Source organism: Cygnus olor, chromosome 1, assembly GCF_009769625.2.
Source record: "Cygnus olor isolate bCygOlo1 chromosome 1, bCygOlo1.pri.v2, whole genome shotgun sequence".
Taxonomy (NCBI): Eukaryota; Metazoa; Chordata; class Aves; order Anseriformes; family Anatidae; genus Cygnus; species Cygnus olor.
The window spans coordinates 95,742,285-95,761,081 of NC_049169.1; the positions used below are offsets into that span (position 1 = coordinate 95,742,285).

At 38.4% G+C, this 18,797-nt stretch overlaps 1 protein-coding gene across 37 annotated transcripts in view; it reads right to left on the reverse strand.

Moving 5' to 3' along the window:
- The window catches only part of ZBTB20 (zinc finger and BTB domain containing 20), a 478,527-nt gene that overhangs the window by 336,866 nt on the left and 122,864 nt on the right, over positions 1–18,797 (reverse strand). For 36 of the 37 annotated variants that reach the window (XR_005823591.1, XR_005823599.1, XR_005823600.1 and 33 more), the window contains one exon: positions 2,334–2,409. The exons of the other annotated variant lie outside the window; for it this stretch is intronic. The gene's annotated coding sequence lies outside the window, so the exon portion shown is untranslated. The remainder of the gene's footprint in view (positions 1–2,333; positions 2,410–18,797) is intronic. 37 annotated transcript variants of the gene reach the window in all.

Below are 18,797 nucleotides of genomic sequence, written 5' to 3' on the forward strand. Positions count from 1 at the left end.
TATATTAAGCTGTTACTTTAGAGACATCCACACCCTAAAACAAGGTTCCCACCCTTGAATTAAAGAAATCCAATTTAAAACAAACAAACAAAAAAAACAACACCAACACCAACAATTAAACACACCAGAAAACTACTAGAGCATGGCTTGCCTTTTCTTCATGCTGTCTTCAGGTTAATACAGGGAACCCATACTTGAATTCACTTCATTAAAGATCTCAGAATTAGAGACACCTGACTACAGTGAACATACATAAGAAAAATCTTAAGCATATTTCTGTTTATAATGAGGGTGTTCCATAGTTAAGTAGACATGAGGTACAGCAAGAATCAGCTTCACTTTACAGCATATGTGTGCATACATAAAAATTCTCCCTCCTTATTCGTCCTATTACAGGCTGTATGCCAAGGACAGAAAACATCAGAAAAAAACAAAAACCACAACATGACAAGAAACTCAAAGATCAGACACTTGGACCTCTATGTCATGGAATGGAAAGAAGAATTGGGCTCAACAGAAGAGATTTGGAGTCATGAACCCATACTCCACTCCCAGTTTCACATCTAATTTACTCTGATCTGGAGCAAGCTGCTCAACATTTCTGCCTTGATTTATATATGTTTTTTTTTTTTTTTTTCCTGCACATGAGTTCTACACTTGTGTAGTTATTCCTCCTCAAAAGCTTAGACTGTCATCTCCTCCCTAACTGAAAAAGCCCATTCCAGCCAGCACCATCCATCAGACCCATATATTGCTACCTGGTGTTTTGCCTTAGGGCTGTCCACACAGGACTTACTGACCATCTGGATCCTATGGATTCAGAGAACATGCTTTAATTCACTCCTTGCTCTGTTGCGTTTTGGAAAGAGAAATACTATTACTTTCCAATAAAAATTCTCCTGGTTGTTTACACAAAATTTCAAGACAACTTTGAAACTCAGTAGTCCCAGATTCACAAGTGTCCCCCAACTTTTCCCCCCAACCCCTAATGCTTCCCCTTAAATTGTTGCTGTACCCAGCAGATCCATTAGCGTTTTCAGTTTAGGCCACTGGTTTAATTGTAAGGTTAACCTCTCACGGCCGGTGAAGCTGCTCGTGGCAGATATTCAGCAATGATGAGCAGAAAATGTTAAATACAATTCACTGGCCACAGCCTGCAGTTAATGCACAATATTTAAGCAACACAATGGCACGGCCCTTGCCAGTAATGTAAAAACACAATGGAGTCAAGCCAGAATGGCACAATCTGCCTGCCTGAGTCATGCTTGGCGTTCCACACTGGAAGGGGCACGCATTAGCTGCCCACAGTGTACTGTACCCTTCAGCTAGTTTAAAATAAATCACTAAAATACAATTAAAAAAAATAAGATGGGGGAGGGAGGGAGGTAGGGGTGCAGGGAGAGAAGAAAAATCCCATGGAATAGTTAAAATATTTTAATACTGAAGTACAAAAGTATCACTTCGGGAAAAGACTCTGGATTTCATTACAGACTGTACATTTTGATCTCAAACAAGAAAACAAACTGACTTTGCTTTGTAATATTCCACAGCTTTGCACCGCCCAACTAAAAAACATTTTTTCTTAGTATCTACAAACTCATGGATTTTTATTCATATATTATTTCATTAAATTCAGAGCATCTGAATCTACTGCATTTCCCAATACTGTTTTGCCTGCCTGTTCTTCAGTCACTGAAGTTCCAAATCATAATTATTTACCCAAATACATTTGGTAAACAGATTCTAAATAAGGGTAGATGTACAATCTGCCTTGCACTTATGGAGCAACTACGATTTTAGAAAGAGACTCCTTTCTTGCTGAGACACAAGACATTATTTTGACTGTTTTGTTGTATCACAGAACAGACAAAATGAGAAATTTCTGCTTTCATCCATGTCCTAAAGCAGATGAAGCCTCCTGTGATATCACTAGAAAGTTGTTCAGTTTTTTCTTACATAAGGGACAAAATTTTATTATGACATCAGAAAAAGAAAATAAATTATACTTTATGCTATGAGGAATCTCCTACACCAAACTGCAGAAATCCTCACTGACAAAGCCACAGGAACTGTACATCAGACACACAGACACACATTATTCCTAATAATATTCAAATTGAAGTGAAAAAGAAAGATCTATTCAGGGGTCTGAAATTAAAGATCCGAAAGATTTAAGTTTAGTTCTAATTTTTTAAATAAAACGTCCTTTGAACTTCTAAATCCTATTCAAGGGGACTCTGACCTTTACCCAAGACCAGTTACTGTGCTAACACTTTGGATGCATATTGAGGAAAAATACTCACACAAAAGGTACCGGAAAAGCTTTTACTTACAAGAATGCAGTGCAGTTTAATCTTTTTGTTTTTAAGGTGCAGTGATTTCAGCATCTACAATGTAACTTCAGGCAGTCTGAAAAGAAACAGGTTAAAATCTCTTTCAGTTATAATTGGTATTTCAGATTTAATTAAAAATTAAACTTTCATAATGTTTCACCATCCAAAGCAATGCATTATCAGTCAAGCATAGCCTTTTTTTTCCCCTCCCTCTTTTTTTTTTTTTTTTGGTTAAAAGCAGCTCTTCCCAGAGTAGTTTGCAATGAAAGAAAAAGGGGAAAAAAGGCAATTGAGAGTAGCAAAATATATTTCTACAGCAAAAGAAATCTGAATAACTCAGAAAGAAGCCTTCTGCCACTTAATTTTAACAATCAACCTTATACTTTTAATTAAAAAAAGCATCACAATTAAAGAAGACAGAAAAACACCATCACATACCAATGACTGCGAGGGGAAAAATGTTAATTTCAGCAAAACAAGGACATTGCTAGGACCAGAACATACGCACCAAAAGGGAAAAATATGGTTTTACATAATGCCAGCCAACATTTTTTTTTAAAAATCCGTTCTACAGCATGTAGCACTTTCAGACTGTTACATGGAGGAGCAGAGAAAGAAAGACAAGTTCCAAAAGAGGAAAGCTGTTTTTCAAGTGTACGAGGCAAAAGGTCCCTTGCACCCATTAGTTAAGGGATACGAAATAGCTACTCTACAAAACTGCAAAGTTTCTTATCGTGTAAAATAAATGTCATTTCACTGCGCAAAACAGATGATCAAGAAGTGGTAGCTGTAGACAAAGCATTTGAACAAATGCAAAAAATATATATATTTTTTTCAAAATACAGTTAGAATGACAACAAAACTCCAGGGGTACCACCATAAATATGAGTTTAAATGTTAGACTGGAGTTTAAAACCCGTGGTTTTAATTATATCTAATTATAAAGGCTCCAAAACCAGGAGAAATGAGAAAAACAAAAAATATTAATAATAAATTAAAACAATTTTGCAGTAAGTTGTCAGGATTTGACCTCATAATAACAAACTGTACACCTATACACAGACACATGCACCACAGCAATGATTCATTAAAGGAATAATCAAAACTTGCTCAAATTTTATTTTAAAAAGATGACACCAGAACTTTCCGAATTTACGCCCTTCAACGTCAAAGCTATTCTCTTCACTAGCAGCACACAGACAGAGACCCACAAATAAATTCTGGATACAAATCTAATAATGACTTTGAATGTCCCACAGTCTGGGGGCAATTCCTAAGTGAAATTTTTTTTTTTGTTCTCAAATGAGTAAAAAAAATAATCAACAAAACAAAGAACCAAACACAAAACCCAGCACCACAACAAAAAAGCAACAGCACAAAATAGTTCTTCAGGCTTCAGTGTTATATCCCAATCCTGCCCCACAAACATTTACCAAGAAAAGTTATATCATGCGATATGCTGTCATACAAACATCATCATACACACGTGTACTCTACAAACGTGAGCGAGCTCTGGAACTTATTTTAAGGCTTAACTCTGTCAAGATGAGATGTAGTAAAGAGCAGGAGGCAATGCAGAGAGCACCTGAAGCAAGAGCTCAGCAAGGATCACGAGATCTTATGCAGAATGAAATCTTTAACATTCAAATGAAAGGAACAAGACCCCACACCCAGTGGTCCTAGGACAACACGGCCACAGGATGAAGGAGATTTGGATGAAATTTTTCTTGAAGTAGCTTGGCAAGAGGAATCATCTGAGAAACATGTTCCTCGTTCCCTATCCAATCTTTACATCACATAACTATCCTTCTCTCTCCTGATCGGCATCCAGGAAGCTAGATAGAGGAACAGGGAAGAAATCAAGGCAAAAAAAAAAAAAAGGTCGTAGAGTCCATCAGAACCAGGCAATGGCACAACCATCAGATGAGTGATAACAGCGTCAGCCTCTGAACTTCCATTTCTTTCTTGCCCTTCCCTTTCCAAGTTTACCCCCTTTTCTAACATCTTAAGAACTGTAATGCTGGCTTGCTGGCTGGGAAGGAGAGGGGCAGTGGTATTTGCAATCCAGAGCTATTTCTTTTAATGAATGCAATGAAAAACTGAACTCAACTGAGAAAACAAAGAGCATTCACTGACGGTGAAATGTATCCCTGTATAGAGAGCCAGCATACAGACTGCACCACTGAAGCCCTATTCTGATGACCTAAATAGGAATAAATTGGTACACAAACTTCATCACAGTGAATTTTGTCCAAATCCCCATTTTCTTGTAGAGAACGAGGAAGCATTTTGCCCTCCTATGAAACCACAAAGGTACAGCCCCCTCTCCGCATGCTCCGTACCCTCCTTACGGCCATACGTTGATGCGTTTTCCGAAGAGCTCTAACCCAAAGTCCTTTCTGTTCTTCTAATTGGAAAGAAAAACAAGGAAACACAACATCTAGCATTACCCTGCGAGCTGAGCAGCGGGGCACAGTGCTTTCAGAGAAAGCACTCCCTCTCCTCAAGGCAGACGTAACCGGCACACGCTACGACCCACCAATTAAAAGAAATGGAGCCTCGGAAACAACTCACCGTGAGACCCTTTTAACTACCATCTTGAAAAACTTCAATTAAATAACCATAGTTAACACAACACCTGAAGTACAACACACACAGCCAGAGCACCGTAAAGAGCTATTTTAGCTACGAGTTGGAGGTAAACCCAGAGCAAAACCTACAGAAAGCCTCATTAAACACAGAATACCAATTGCTGCCATTTTAACCATATCCTTCTGTTTACAAACTAAGAAACTAATGACCTTGGTTTGAAATGATTTGGAGAAGCATGCACGAGCAAGGAGTAAAAGCGGAGGTGGCATCGGTGAGTGTGCCTAGCACTGCAGGGCAGGAGACCTGTCCTAAGAGACGGCCCTTGTCCCCTGGTGAAAAGCAAGAAACAAACCTGCCTTGAGAACAGCTGGTGAACTTCTGCTTTGGAGAAGCCCAAGAGCTGGAATTACAGGAATGAGGAGTATGAAATGAGGTACATTTGTAGAGTGTTAACAGGAGAACAAGTGCTGGTTCTCAGCAAATGCTTCAAAAACAAATCACAGAAAGGTAAACATTTTCACTGTTCTTTTTCGTGGTTTTTGCTTGCCATGAAGCCTGCAAATTGTGAAAGCAAAGCTACTGAGCATACATGACAAGTTTATCAGCAATATTTCATGGCCTATATGGCACCTGACTCTGCTGTGCCTGATGGATATTAGCGGTCTAGTCCTCCACTTTCATAAAAACCACATTCACTCCACCTAAAAAAATAACAAACGATTGTTATTTTTTATTTATCAGAAAACATTTCAAAAGATTTCAGCCTTTTACAACCTGTCTCTTAGCAATAAGGAAGTTCTGCATCTGTAAGGGTTTGATTTACTTTGAATACCTGATGTCAGCTGGAGGAGGTTAATGAAAATCATATGCAGTTGATTAGTTATAGGGAGAGAGAAGGGTAGGAGAGAATATTGCACAACACTTATTGACATCTATCAATTGACTGATGTTGTAAGTCAATTGCTCATACCATTGCTCTCACTCCTAGAGCTGCAAATCAACGCTGAAGCAACTGCCACAAATAACAATTCACACAGTGTAAAATACTGATATCCTTACTTTTGAAAAACCTCATTGATTATAATAAGAAAGTCCCTTTCAAGAACCTGGGAAACAAAAGAAAAAAAAAGCCCATTAATTTCAAGAGAATTTTCAAATAAATTCAGAGGCCAGTCAAGAGACTTCATTCCAATTTCAGAATACGGACAGTGACTTAGGGTATGGCCCAGATTACTTTCTGGCATTTTAGGTTTGAAAACACAAACAGGGTCATGTCCTAATTGTGTCACAGAAATCAGAGAGAGAGAGGTCTCACCATGTAAGAGCAAACAAGCAAAGTTTGAAATTGGAACCAGTATATACAATGTTCTCTCGAGGCTCATTAGTAATGCAAAAGAATAAATCTTATTAACGTAGATACAGCATTACGCTCTTGTGCTTTTTAAGGTGAATGTACTTCAGTTGCTATTAGTCCAAGAGTCTTTTCTCCATATATAGGTTCATTTTGTGTCACCATTCATTTGTCTTGAGGGGATAGTGTAAAAAAACAAGAAGTAATGTCTGTGCCTAAAGAATCCTCCCAAACAGGGATGTTTTCCTGAACTGAAGCCCTTTGTACACTTTAAAAAGTATCTACCAGCTTTGCTCATTTCCAGCTCTTTCAACTCATGGCCATTTATAGGGTACAGCAGCAACGTCAGATGCAGCCCCACTATCAACCAGGGAGATGAGCTGGGCATCTTCCAAACCCACGACTGTGGCTCCAACCCGGCTCACAGGGCTGCAGATGGAAGAAACCTGGGTTTTGTGGTTCAGCAGGAGAAGAGTAGAAGACAACCTACAGCACTGTGTTGGGAACAGGAACTCCTGCCACTGCAATAAAGGACAACAGCAGACTGAAGGTTTCTTTGTCAAAACGATAAATTTCCATCTGTTATTAGTTCACTGCAAAGCTACGCACCGACAGAGATTTCATCTTCCTTATGGCATTCACTTATTAAGTTTACTTTCCCAGAGAAGACTCTCTCTCCATCACAAATTTTAGCTTCCAAGCCATAGTTGTTTCAGTTAGAAAAAGTATTTTGATGGGGAAAAAGGCATATTTTTGTCTACTTTTCTTCCAATTACACCCCACCACAACCAAAAAAAGAAAAAGCAGCAGCATCTGAACTGTTTTCATTCAAGTATGAAAAATACTGCCCATAGGCTAAGACCAACGCTCCCTGAAATCCAGGTTTCAGAAAATTAGAGACACTCAAACAAACAAAAGCTGTGATGCATAATCAACCCTAGTGGTCCCTCCAAAATAGGTGCTGCATGCAATTCCACTACAAGGGCCCTTGTAACTGTTAAAGGCATTAGATCCCTTAATACCATAGCCCACCCCTCTCATTTATTCCTACTGCTAACAGAGTAAGCAAGGAGTACTTGAGAAGCCCAGCTGTGAAAGCACATTAGTAACTGAACTTCTCAACCCACTGAAGAGTTAGTCTCTTTATAACTGCACTTAAGACCTGCCCTGGACTCCCAAAGTGCAGTTCAGCCAGTGGTTGTGCTATAGCCAGGTGGGTCCCAGCATCCTTCTAAATACCTCTTGAAGCTTTCCTCCTACGCGGGGATGATGATGGTAATCAAGTTGGCTGCTGAAAACCATGATATTCCCTATTCCAACTGTTTTCTTGCACAAGCTGTCCCTAGATCCTGTTTATGTTCCCAAGGAACAGGAACAGTGACAGCATGCAGCTTTCACAAGGCCTTGCCCAAACAATTCTTCCTCTGAAGACACAGTTTTTTGCGAAGCAGCTCTGAAGCTGATATTCTCTGAACATCTCTTGGAATACAGATCGAGGTCTTTGCTTATACCCTTCACAAGTTACTGTAGCATATAAGCTTCTCCCAATTCTTTTCAAGGTTCATAATGCTTTGATCTTCACAGCCTCAGTGCTTCTGTTGAATGGTATCATCTCCCATGGCTCAAATTATCTTTAGTGCATAAAATGATAATACCTGTTAAGAAGCAGGCTCTATCACATAATCACGGCAGAACCTTCACATTTATTCTGGTTTAACACAGAAACCTACATCAATAAATGTTTCATTGTGATGGGTATTTCAGTGTAGTGACAAACTGGGCGGATAAAGGAAATGTGGCGGATATAATTTGTTTGGATTTTAGCAAGGCCTTTGACACAGTACCACACAGGAAGCTCATAGAGAGACTAGAGAATTATGGTCTGGATAATAATACAATAAGGTGGATAAGAACCTTCTGACAGATAGGAAGCAATGAGTTATTAATCAATGGTATTAGATAAGAATAGAAAGAAAAATCTACTCATATGCCTCGCAATGGGGCTAGGATTATTATCATTAAACAGATTCATTAAGGAACAGAAAAAAAATGTAAATGTTGACAGCATCCAAAACTGATGATTCAGAAGTAAGATGTGTGTCAAATATAAAAGGGTATTAAGGATCAAAATTTTAAGATCCAAATAACAGAGATGTGCATGAGCCAGAACAATGCAGTATGTAAAAATATCTTAACATTTAAAGAAAGTTATTGCATACTGATATAAAATTTGGTTTTGAACTTGGAAATACAGAGTTTTCACTATGCAAGTATATGACTATGTCACATTACTCTGCACCAGTATGGTCTGGTTGTGAAACTTGCTCCCTTGCAAAGCAAACTAAAAACAAAATTGCTGCCACTGTGGTCACACAATATCATTTAGCTTCTTTTCTTAGAGTAAGGATATTAGTTCTAATGATTAAAATTTAAAGCTTAGAGTCATCTCATACAATGTCTTTAAATTCTTCTTTGTAAACAGTGTACTTTGATTGTCGTCTTGAATTTCCACCCCCCGAACAGTCAATGCCTTTTCATTGCTGATTTGTAGTACAGGACGTGACATTGAGCTGTCCCCACAGAGACACTGTGTGCACATAACACTTGCGGTATAATGGGTACTCCCTCTCCCTTTCACTTCCATCACAGACCTGCCTTGAAGAGGTTCAGTCTGACCCTTATCTATTAAAGGGCAAGATCTTGCATGACAGGCATTATTCTGAGGTGAAATGTATGTTCATTGCTTTGTGGTTTTTCATCTCATTGGACATATGGCAGAGAAGATCAAAGTGATAAATCTTTATTCTGAATTTGCAACATCCCTTAAAGTTGAGCAATTAAATATGACAGTTGAATATATTCAGGATAAACTCCATAACAGCAGCAAGGCATGAAGTTCATCACATCCTCCCTCCTCCTTTCTCTTACTAACACAGGAGCATCCTTTTCCTTGCACAAAAAATGTAGCCCCAGTGCCACAGCCCCAACTTACTTGTGCTACTCCAAGAATAAGGACAAACTAACTTCTGTTGTCATCCTTCTTGAGGCAGCAAAAGCAAATTGAACAAGTAGAGGCTGCATGTTTTCCCCTGTCAAATTGTTAAATTGTAAAATTCGGAAAATTGTTACTTTTGTGGCTCTTACTCTAGATTTTTCATTAATGGTACATTAACTGGCAAGCTGATGTCATGAGAACGTAACCTGCAGCACAGCTCTTTTTTGACATCCCATCACCTGTTTCTGGGGCCTTTGCTCTTCTGCCAGGATTTAACAATACTCCTTCCTCCCTTATACAGCAGCCTAACCCTATCCTCCTGACAAACCCCTCCTTCATTCTGCCTGCCCTGTGAGAATCCACCTTGTCTTGTTCACCTGCAGAACTCCCATTCCCCCTCTGTTGCACAACAAGGAGGGACATGGATGAAGGTGCGACACCCCTCTGACAGGAGAAAGATACAAGGAGGGAAGTGGTACGAACAGAGAGACCTGAATTTGTAGTTCTTGTTGAGGCCAGAGGAGTAGAAAGAGTGAGAGGTAGCAATACCCTGCCGTTGGCCACGCTCCAGAGTAGCAAACACAAGCTTTGCTCCTGAGTAACCTTCCTCTACAGGGCTACCAAGTGCCTTGGGAGGATCGTGGGATCGGGACATGTAAGATGGGACACGTTATCTTTTACTAAAATGTACAGGTAATAGAAAGTAAAGTCAGAACTACAGGCTAAATTTGGATTTCATGCAAGCAGGTGCACCTCAAGTGGTACCAGGACACTTCCAGGCTGTCTGTGGAATAGGTTTATCCTACCATTTGCGCAGAGGCACAAGTCACTGCACTTTTACTTGGGCACGTTATGTACTTTTGCCAGTAGGCCATTAACCTGAAGTCCAAAACCAGCTTCAACTTGCACAGTGTCATGCATAAACCATGGCCAGAAGTTTCATATTATTTCAGTTTATGTAACCGCCATATTAAGCTTAAGGCCCAAGGAGGATACTGAACAATATCTTATTGAACAGGCTACTAAGATTCAATATTACAGGGACAATGCTACTAAACCCCCCAATTTCATTCATCTCAAAAATCTTCGGAAATTTAATACCAAAGGACTTTGAGACCTTTGGACTGTATTGTAAACCTGCTGCTTCAACTTTCAAATACTTCCCAGTGAAGTCCATATACATAATTCCTGCTTAATTAGACATCGTTCTACAAGAAGTGAAACTGAGACCAAGTTGAGGCTGTACAAAAATTCGGCTCCTGCATTATGATTTGGTAAAGCTCCACTGTAATTTTTTTTCCCCCCGGAAACAATACAGAAAAGAAAGCATATCAGCAATGATTCAAACTGATCATTGCTTCAGAACAGGAAATAATAACCGAAAGAGAAAAAAGCATTTCATTTACTTTCACTATTAGTAAAAACAACAAAAAGGTTTATATTGCCAGCCACATCCTGCAAAGATTTAACTAATAAAGCAACAGCATAATTACTAAATAAGTTTTAAATGTATTTGTAAAAAGAATAGCCTACTTTTGCTAGAGGCGAAGGATATCTAAATATGTTGCAGAACTGGATTCAGAGACCTCGGCATCCTGCCGGACTGGTCCAATACAAATTATGTTTGTAGTCATTCCAGGGGCTTTGAGTCTGACTCTCTACTATAAAGTGTATGTATGCTTACATCTATGCAATATTTATCTCCAAATACATGTGATAAAATGTATAATGCTATGTATGAGCTCAAGACTAGTAGGGCTTCTGCAATGGTTGAATTGTTTGAAGTGCCAAGAATAAAATTCACTCTGGCTCCATCTGCATTAAAAAAAACACACCACACCCCTAATAGACAGTAAATGATTATCATTAGAAAAGTTTATGTATTCAACCTGTTCTAGAATCTGTTTAAACAAAACAGATTAAATCAAATGCACCCCCCTGGTGGTCAACAAAATGACAAGATTGTAGTTGGTCTAAAAATTTTTTTGCTGTACAAATATTTTTTACTGTTAAAGTGCAAAATCAAGTTCCATCATGTTAACATTAACACTGGGGAAAGAACTACAAGACCATATGCTAATTATCTTTCAACATTGTTTCAGGTAAAGAGGAAGAAAAGTTCAAATATGCAATTGGTAACTAGATTTCTAATAAAATAACAACTGAATCTTTTTCAAGCCTTTTCCAAAATACCAGAAGTGATTAGAACACATTATGGACCAGTCACTTGCCAAGTTTCATGTTTGAAATCAAAGCTGTTTTAAAATTTCCTGAACAGAAAAAGCATTTTAAAACTGGTAACATTCAGTTGTGGTGATACAAGCAAATACCAGCCAATGTGAATCTTGGAACATTCTTGATCTTTGTGTTGCCACTAAGCCCAGAAAAATATTTCAGGCCCAATTACTAAGACAGTGAAAATTAAAAAAAAAAAATCATTTACATATTACTCAACTAAACTCGTTAGTTCTTCAATATACCTTAATAGAACTAAAACCAGAGATCCTTCACGACTTTTTGTCATCACAACTCTGAGATGCATCTCCAATTACCAAAGGGGACCTTGCCTGTAATTCGCATGGAAAGTCAAAAAAAAAAAAGCCTTTCCGTCCCCTCTGCACCTCCTCCACAAAGATCTCAGCACTCTTAAAGCGTGCTCTCTACAAATAGTATACGGAGGATATCGATAATATACAGAGGTCTATCATGGAAGAGCTGTTTCATTCCTTTTTACATGCTGAGGAACTCTTTGAAACAATGCAGATGAGCACTATCCACTCTTCCCCTACCAATACACTAAGCAATGCATATGAACTGAACCTGAACCAGACCTGAACAAGTATCTTCCTCCAGAAGGTGCTTGAAAAATACACTAAGCCTGCCAGGAAACAAAACTCCTAATGCTATTCTACTCTGGGGTGATCTGTTTAAAGATTGTTGCATGTTTACTCTAGTGTGTGCAAGCAGAAAAAAAAGTGATAATCAGCCAAATTTGAAGGCAATAGTTTACAAGAAAAAGTACAAGAGTTTAGGAATTATATACACCTATAAATTCTCATTATGCATCTGTGTTTACTGAAGACTGTTACATAAAATACTGCATCATTTAATGTCAATTGAATGGAGGTTTGTTTTCAATTACACATAGTCAAATGCCCCTAAAATCACTTGGTACAATGACTAGGCAGAAATTTCCAGACATATCCAGCCTTTCCTCCCCGAATCTCAAAATGATTTAGAAGCTTTCTTTTCCCATGAACAAATACAATAATGCTGACTACAGCTACATTATTCCCTCAGCGATCTAGAGATGCTTGGGCAGAACTCAGAATTCCACCCACCAGGTTCTCTGCTGTAACCACCTAATATGAGACTCTCCCTCATGCATTTCTATCTTTAAGCTTAAACTTTTATTTTTTAACAATGCATACAATACTAATAGCTTTAGATTTCTTAACTGTGGCTGGAACTCATGTTTGGACAAAAGAAAAGCTTTCCATCTCCTGAGCCATACTTCAAACAAGCCCTGAATTATAAGTAATCAATGGTCCTGTCTTCATTGACTGGAAGTTTGCATTAACAAAAAATAACCAGTACAGTAGGGTCCTGACGTTCAGAGAGACAAATAAAGATCTCTCAAAATAACTGTATTTAGAATTCACCAACTCATTGGTGAATTACAGGAGAAAAGTTGGTTTATCTTCTAAGTCACATAAAGTCCAAAGGGAGAAACATAGTCCCACATAGTAAATGTATACAGAACTACTTCTTACCTCTACAAGCTGCTGAAAATCCCACTGTGTTAAGTAAGATGGTACCATGAACACCTAAACATATTAACCTATGAAATCTGTGCTCCCTTATTTTTAGTGAAAGGCTAATGAAGTGTTCCAGGTCAGTGTCTACTTGTAGAACACTTCTGAAGAGTAACGTGCTACCGTTATTTCTCTTAAAGCAGCATAATTCATGTACCACTGGTGCGGCTCTTCCTGATGGCCTGCAGGAAACTAGTTAGTCACGTTATTCTGGTTCACCTTATTCCCAGTTGCTAAGCTGCATTAAAAAAGAGGGGAAAAAAGACATCCAAACATGCATTCAACATTTAAATTTGCACTGAAATCAACAGTGGTTCAATCTCAGAGAACTACACAAATCCAAGCTGGAGAGGAGAGAATTCTCACAGCTATGAATAAGAGGAGAATTGGCTAAGATTTGGTAAGATGCCTCCCACATTAATGTGTGTCCGTAGCAGCAAAAAATTAAGAACCCTATCTTTAAGTTCCAACAAACACAGTATCAATTAGCAAGGGTTCTTAGCTTTGAGCTATCACTGTACTAAAAACAGAGATGTTCAGGAAACACATTACCCTCAAAAGTGATTTCACATAGTCTGTAAACACGTTGCCCTTTTAGGTAAAATGGCAATTGGTTGAAAGCCAGAAATATTAAGTGGAAGGGATCTTTAAAAGATAGCTTGCAACCCTAGGGAAAAAAAAAAAAAGGAGGCTGAAATAGGTAAGTACAGAAGTGGTGGTGGAGAGAGAGCAGAAAGAAACTTCACTTTTGCTTTGATTTTTTTTTTTCATTTACACATATTGTATATGTAATATATTTAAGAGATATGCAGGTGTTTTTCTTGTTTTTCTTTTCATAATCTTGTATGCATCTCTGAAGAATGTGACCTGTACCAATCCCCAATTTTTCTTTTTTTTTGTGTGCGCAAAATTAATATTTTTATATTGTCATAGCTTACAAAAGACAGCTTGAAAATCACAGTTAAGGTTACAAAGCTGTAGCAGTTTCCTCGAGTAAAAACTTAAAAATAATTCCTTATTTTCCATTTCTGTTGTGCCTTTCCTTTACATTTTAAATGTTATGATACAATTTTCTTGAAAGGACAGCTTCCAGGTTGTTGGACACAGAGCATGGGTCTATTGTATTTAATATCGGAGTTGGAAGCATTAAGCAGGAAACAGCTTTTTACTCTTCCAGGAGTTCAAAATACTGTTTAAGTTTCTTACCGCAACTTCTCAATCAATACTTGGAAAAATACATATCTTGCTAAAAGAATCAACAGAACTTTCAATATGGAGTTGAAGCAGTATGTCACCTCATTTAAGGATTTCATAAATTCTTGTAAAATAAAAATTATTCTTTTCTTGTCATTACTTGAAGGAGAGAGACAGATAAGCCAGACTGGACAGTCTGGAAGACAATCTGATCCTTCTTTTCTCATCATACTGAGCTCTCTCAAAAGGAGATTAAAGTGCAAAGATCCAAAACACAGCTCACATCTACCCGAGAAGAACTGAAATAGCACTCCTGCCAGTGAAACTCCTACAGATAACTGTTACTATTGCTCAACCTTGAATATCACTACCATTAGCAGAAGATTAAAAGCTAAAACAATGCACTCCAGGTTTAGTGCCAAGGGTGAAGAGAAGCAGTACAATGAAGTGAATCATCATTGCAGATCTCTTCTTGCAGTCAAGTAGCACGGTTCTTCATAATGTCATGTCATGCCATGCCAAGTGGGATGTACACCGAGAACCAAAACAGCAGTCCTTTCTGCTTGACCTAAACCAAACAACCACACAAAGACAATAAATAGGGTCTAGGAACCTTTCTAAACTAAGACTTCTGAAGTTCTTAGCCACCTCTTCATAGTCAGTGCTACAGTCTGTATTTAAGAAAGGCATCATGTTACACTGACACCGTGTGAGCAACACCATGTGAACTACCCAGTGGTAAGCTCCTACCCACCCTGCTCCTTTTCCCCAGAGATGCCCAGAAGCATCCTTCTATTTTTCTCCACTATAGACAAGGGCTACAAAGCTCAAGGGCTTCACACCTTATTTATGAAGACATCCTAATGTGGTCTTTGTCACATTCCAGTCTCCCATTCCTTTTTGACAAATGGGACAAATTGGGCCTCTGTTAATAACTGTTGGTAAAAACAAGGCAAGGCCCAGAGGGGGGAAAAATACATTATGTGTAATTCGGCATAGCCAAATGTAACTTCTGACCGATGACCAGAGAGATTTCTCACATAATGTCTGTTGGCTAATATTCACTGAAGACTCCCCATGGAATGGAAAAAAGACACGGAGACCAGAGAGTACAGAAAACCATATGTGCCAGTAGTAACTACGGAAAATCTGGTGGCATCACAGACCCCTGTAGAGAAAGCAGTTTCATCTCAACTTTCTGTACCACAAAGCAAACAAAACAAAACAATCCTCTCCCTTTTACAAAGCTTTATAACAAGTTCTGGAAGCACCATCCCTTTCATTACACAATCAAGAAAGGTGAAATTTATGATATATCAAATGCTCATCCTCATGCCTGATGCTCGTACAGAGCTCAAACTCTGTATGAACAAAGCAATACCCATGAATCCTTTAACTTTGATAACAAACTCAGTTAATCAGAATCATTATGGGCTCTGGGAGATCACAATGGACAAATAAAAGCTACAAACAATAAACTATCTTCTTGCGGAACCGTACCTGTTATTCTTACTATCCTGACCTCCCAAGGAGCATTAAAAATGACAGCTCTCACATCAACTGAGCAAGTGCTTACCCTAAAAATAAGGTAGCACTGAGAGCAGATGAAACTACCCCCCTTTTGAGCGGGAAGAGGGCCAAGAAGTATAAAAACCTCAAGTAAGAGCAATTGAAAAAGAAGAATTAAGAGGTTGATTCCCTCATATAGAAGCTCTCAACTTTGATGACCTCAACCTTGGTGACTAAGATCACCGGGGACTGTAGGACAGCTAGCAGGTATTAAACTGTGGTATTGTATGCTTGTAGCTAATGGAGGATATAATTGTTAAGCACCAACTGTTTGAATATGCAGTGATAGTAATTAATAATGACTAAGAACTAACCAGTGCCTATATGCATTGTTAATGAACGCCAGCATCTTATAAAGATTTGCTTTTAAGCTTTAAACTGGCCTGATTTACCAGCCTTCCTAACTCTCCCATCACAGAAACATCTCATTCCCTGACACGTGCACATATTCAGCTGCAACAGTAGGAAGGACAAGTCCCTGAAGCCTCCCCCAGAAGTAGCAGCAGGAAAGCTGTAAGGCAAGCTCCACAGTGGACTGATTTTAATGAGTAAATTATAGGCTACCAACTTCTCTAATCAAGCAATACACCGGACACAATAGGCTGGGCGCTAAAAAGCTGAGGAGCACTTGAATTTGTTATAACTGATGCTGATACCTGGCTTCCCACTACATTGGTCACATTGCATCACATTATCAAATAACAGGGAAAAAAAAAGAGGGGAAGGAATTGGCTCTAGCATACATTATAGATAGATGAAAGGAATGAAAAAGCTATCTTGATGCTTTACTTGTAATAGGTTTGCCAGTGATAAGGCAAAAAACGAAACAAACAAAAACCCAAGCAAGTAAACTTATGTAGCCTCTTATATAGTCTGAGCCTCTTATGGCAAGTTTCAATGACAGCAAGTCATAGATAGCATGCGAAGAGTTAAAACCCTCCTCCTTTCTGGGAGATTGTTTTACTAACAGGAAGTAAAAGTTCAGGTAAACCTCTCCAAACCCATAACTGCCTTTAGGTCTCCTTTCTTCAGACATTTCAGACCATACTCCAAGCTCTCCTTAATTCAGAGAGACATTTTCAGCTGCATTATTCAATCACCAGAACCTGATCAAACCTTTCAGTATGAATCATTTTCAAGATATATGTTAGCATATCTTAAGAAAATACTGACAGACTGTTTACCGTTATCTTCCACCCTCTCGGTATTTTGCAATAAAGAACCCTGAGAACCTCAATCAGCAATCTGAAAATGGCCTTCATCCCATGAGAAGATCAATTCAATCAATCAATCTTTATCAAGCATAAAGAGACAAGTGGTTTGCCAAAGGTCATAGACCAAATCATTGGTTAAACCTGGAATAACTAAGGATATCCATCTCTGGATACCAGCTTTTTCTCTTGGTTGTCTTAAGGCTAAAAGTGTGTTGTCTGGATATATCCTCTCCCTAATCATATTTTAAATAAATTTACCAATTTCAGGAAAATATGCTAGAGGAGTATAACCATAAATTAAAAAAAAAAAAAGCTTATTCCTACTATCTTCATACAAAATAGGGGGTAGAAAAGACACTAAAATTCCCCCGGACAAGAACAGTTCACACCTTTCAGGTACACACAAGCTCACAACTTTAGACAGCGAGTCACTCAACCATAACACTAGCCAGTACAAAACCTCGATTCGTGAATTCCCATGCTCACTGATTTTTTTTTTGTTTGTTTGTTTGAAAATTACTGAAAATGAATTCTTTTTCTCTATGACCCTTCCACAGTCCTGAGGGGACAAACAAACAAACAAACCCTCTTGAGTATAAGTCTTAAAATGGGAAAAGTGTCACCAAGAAGCACTATATCAATGAGTAAATAAATAAATTTCTGCTTTCAATCAACAGCTAAAGATGTCAGAAGACTAGACCTGCATTCCAGATCTATTAAGTACTTAACATTTTATTTTGGCTAAAATGAACAATTTGTATGCCCTATGGAGATTCTATGAGGTTTAACAAACATTGTGAAAAAGAATGAAGGATCTCAAACAAATCTAAAATATGGAATTAGTGGGATCTGCTAGTATTTTAGGTATCTCCTGTCTTTATCTGCTAATGTCTCAAAAGATAAACGACATTATTCTAACCTGGATTAAGGGGAAAAATTGATTTCCACTGTATTTCAGTTTCTACAGCTTCACACTGGTCAGCTTCTGGCTTCAAATAACAAAGAATAACAATGTGTTAATTGCACAAGGCACATTTAGACATGATCACTTGGGAAGGGTTACATAAAAGACCTCAAGACTGCATAAACAATCTGAAGCTGTTAAATAGTCATTCATCAGTACACCCATCAGTTGCTTGAGGTGGGGGAAAGACAGCATAATCTGGAAGCGTTAATGAATTGGTTAGCAATAGGCTACATATGGACAAGCAAGTATTTTCATCGGTGTGTTCAATTCTTTTTCCCTCAAGTAAAACGCAGCATAGAACAGCAATTTTCCTACAGCTACCACACACCAGTAGTGTGTGTAAGGGAATGGAGAAGGTGCAACATGACATGGCCTGCAAGATGGAAGGTGGCCTCAAAATTAAAATGCAGCCCTAGTCCTAGCAGATGCTGTGCTGCAGGTGGGAGAATCTAGAAAAGTAGACTGTGTGTTAGTTTACAGTGTCCTTTTCACATTTTGAGATTTTTGCTTCTACCTGTTTGACTTCTGTGCTTTCCCTTTTAGGCATCATCAGCCATTTCAGGGGGTTGTCATAAAGACAAGTCTAAAAATATCTTTCTTTCTTCAACAAGTAGCATGATTGCTCCATTAGCCAATACTATCACTTCTCCAGAGGCTGTCACTAAAATGGCAACTGATACCTTCATAGGAAATAACCACAATACCGCAAACGTCATGGTGTGACAGCAGTGTGTAAATAATGACTACTGTGTACACAGAACTTTATT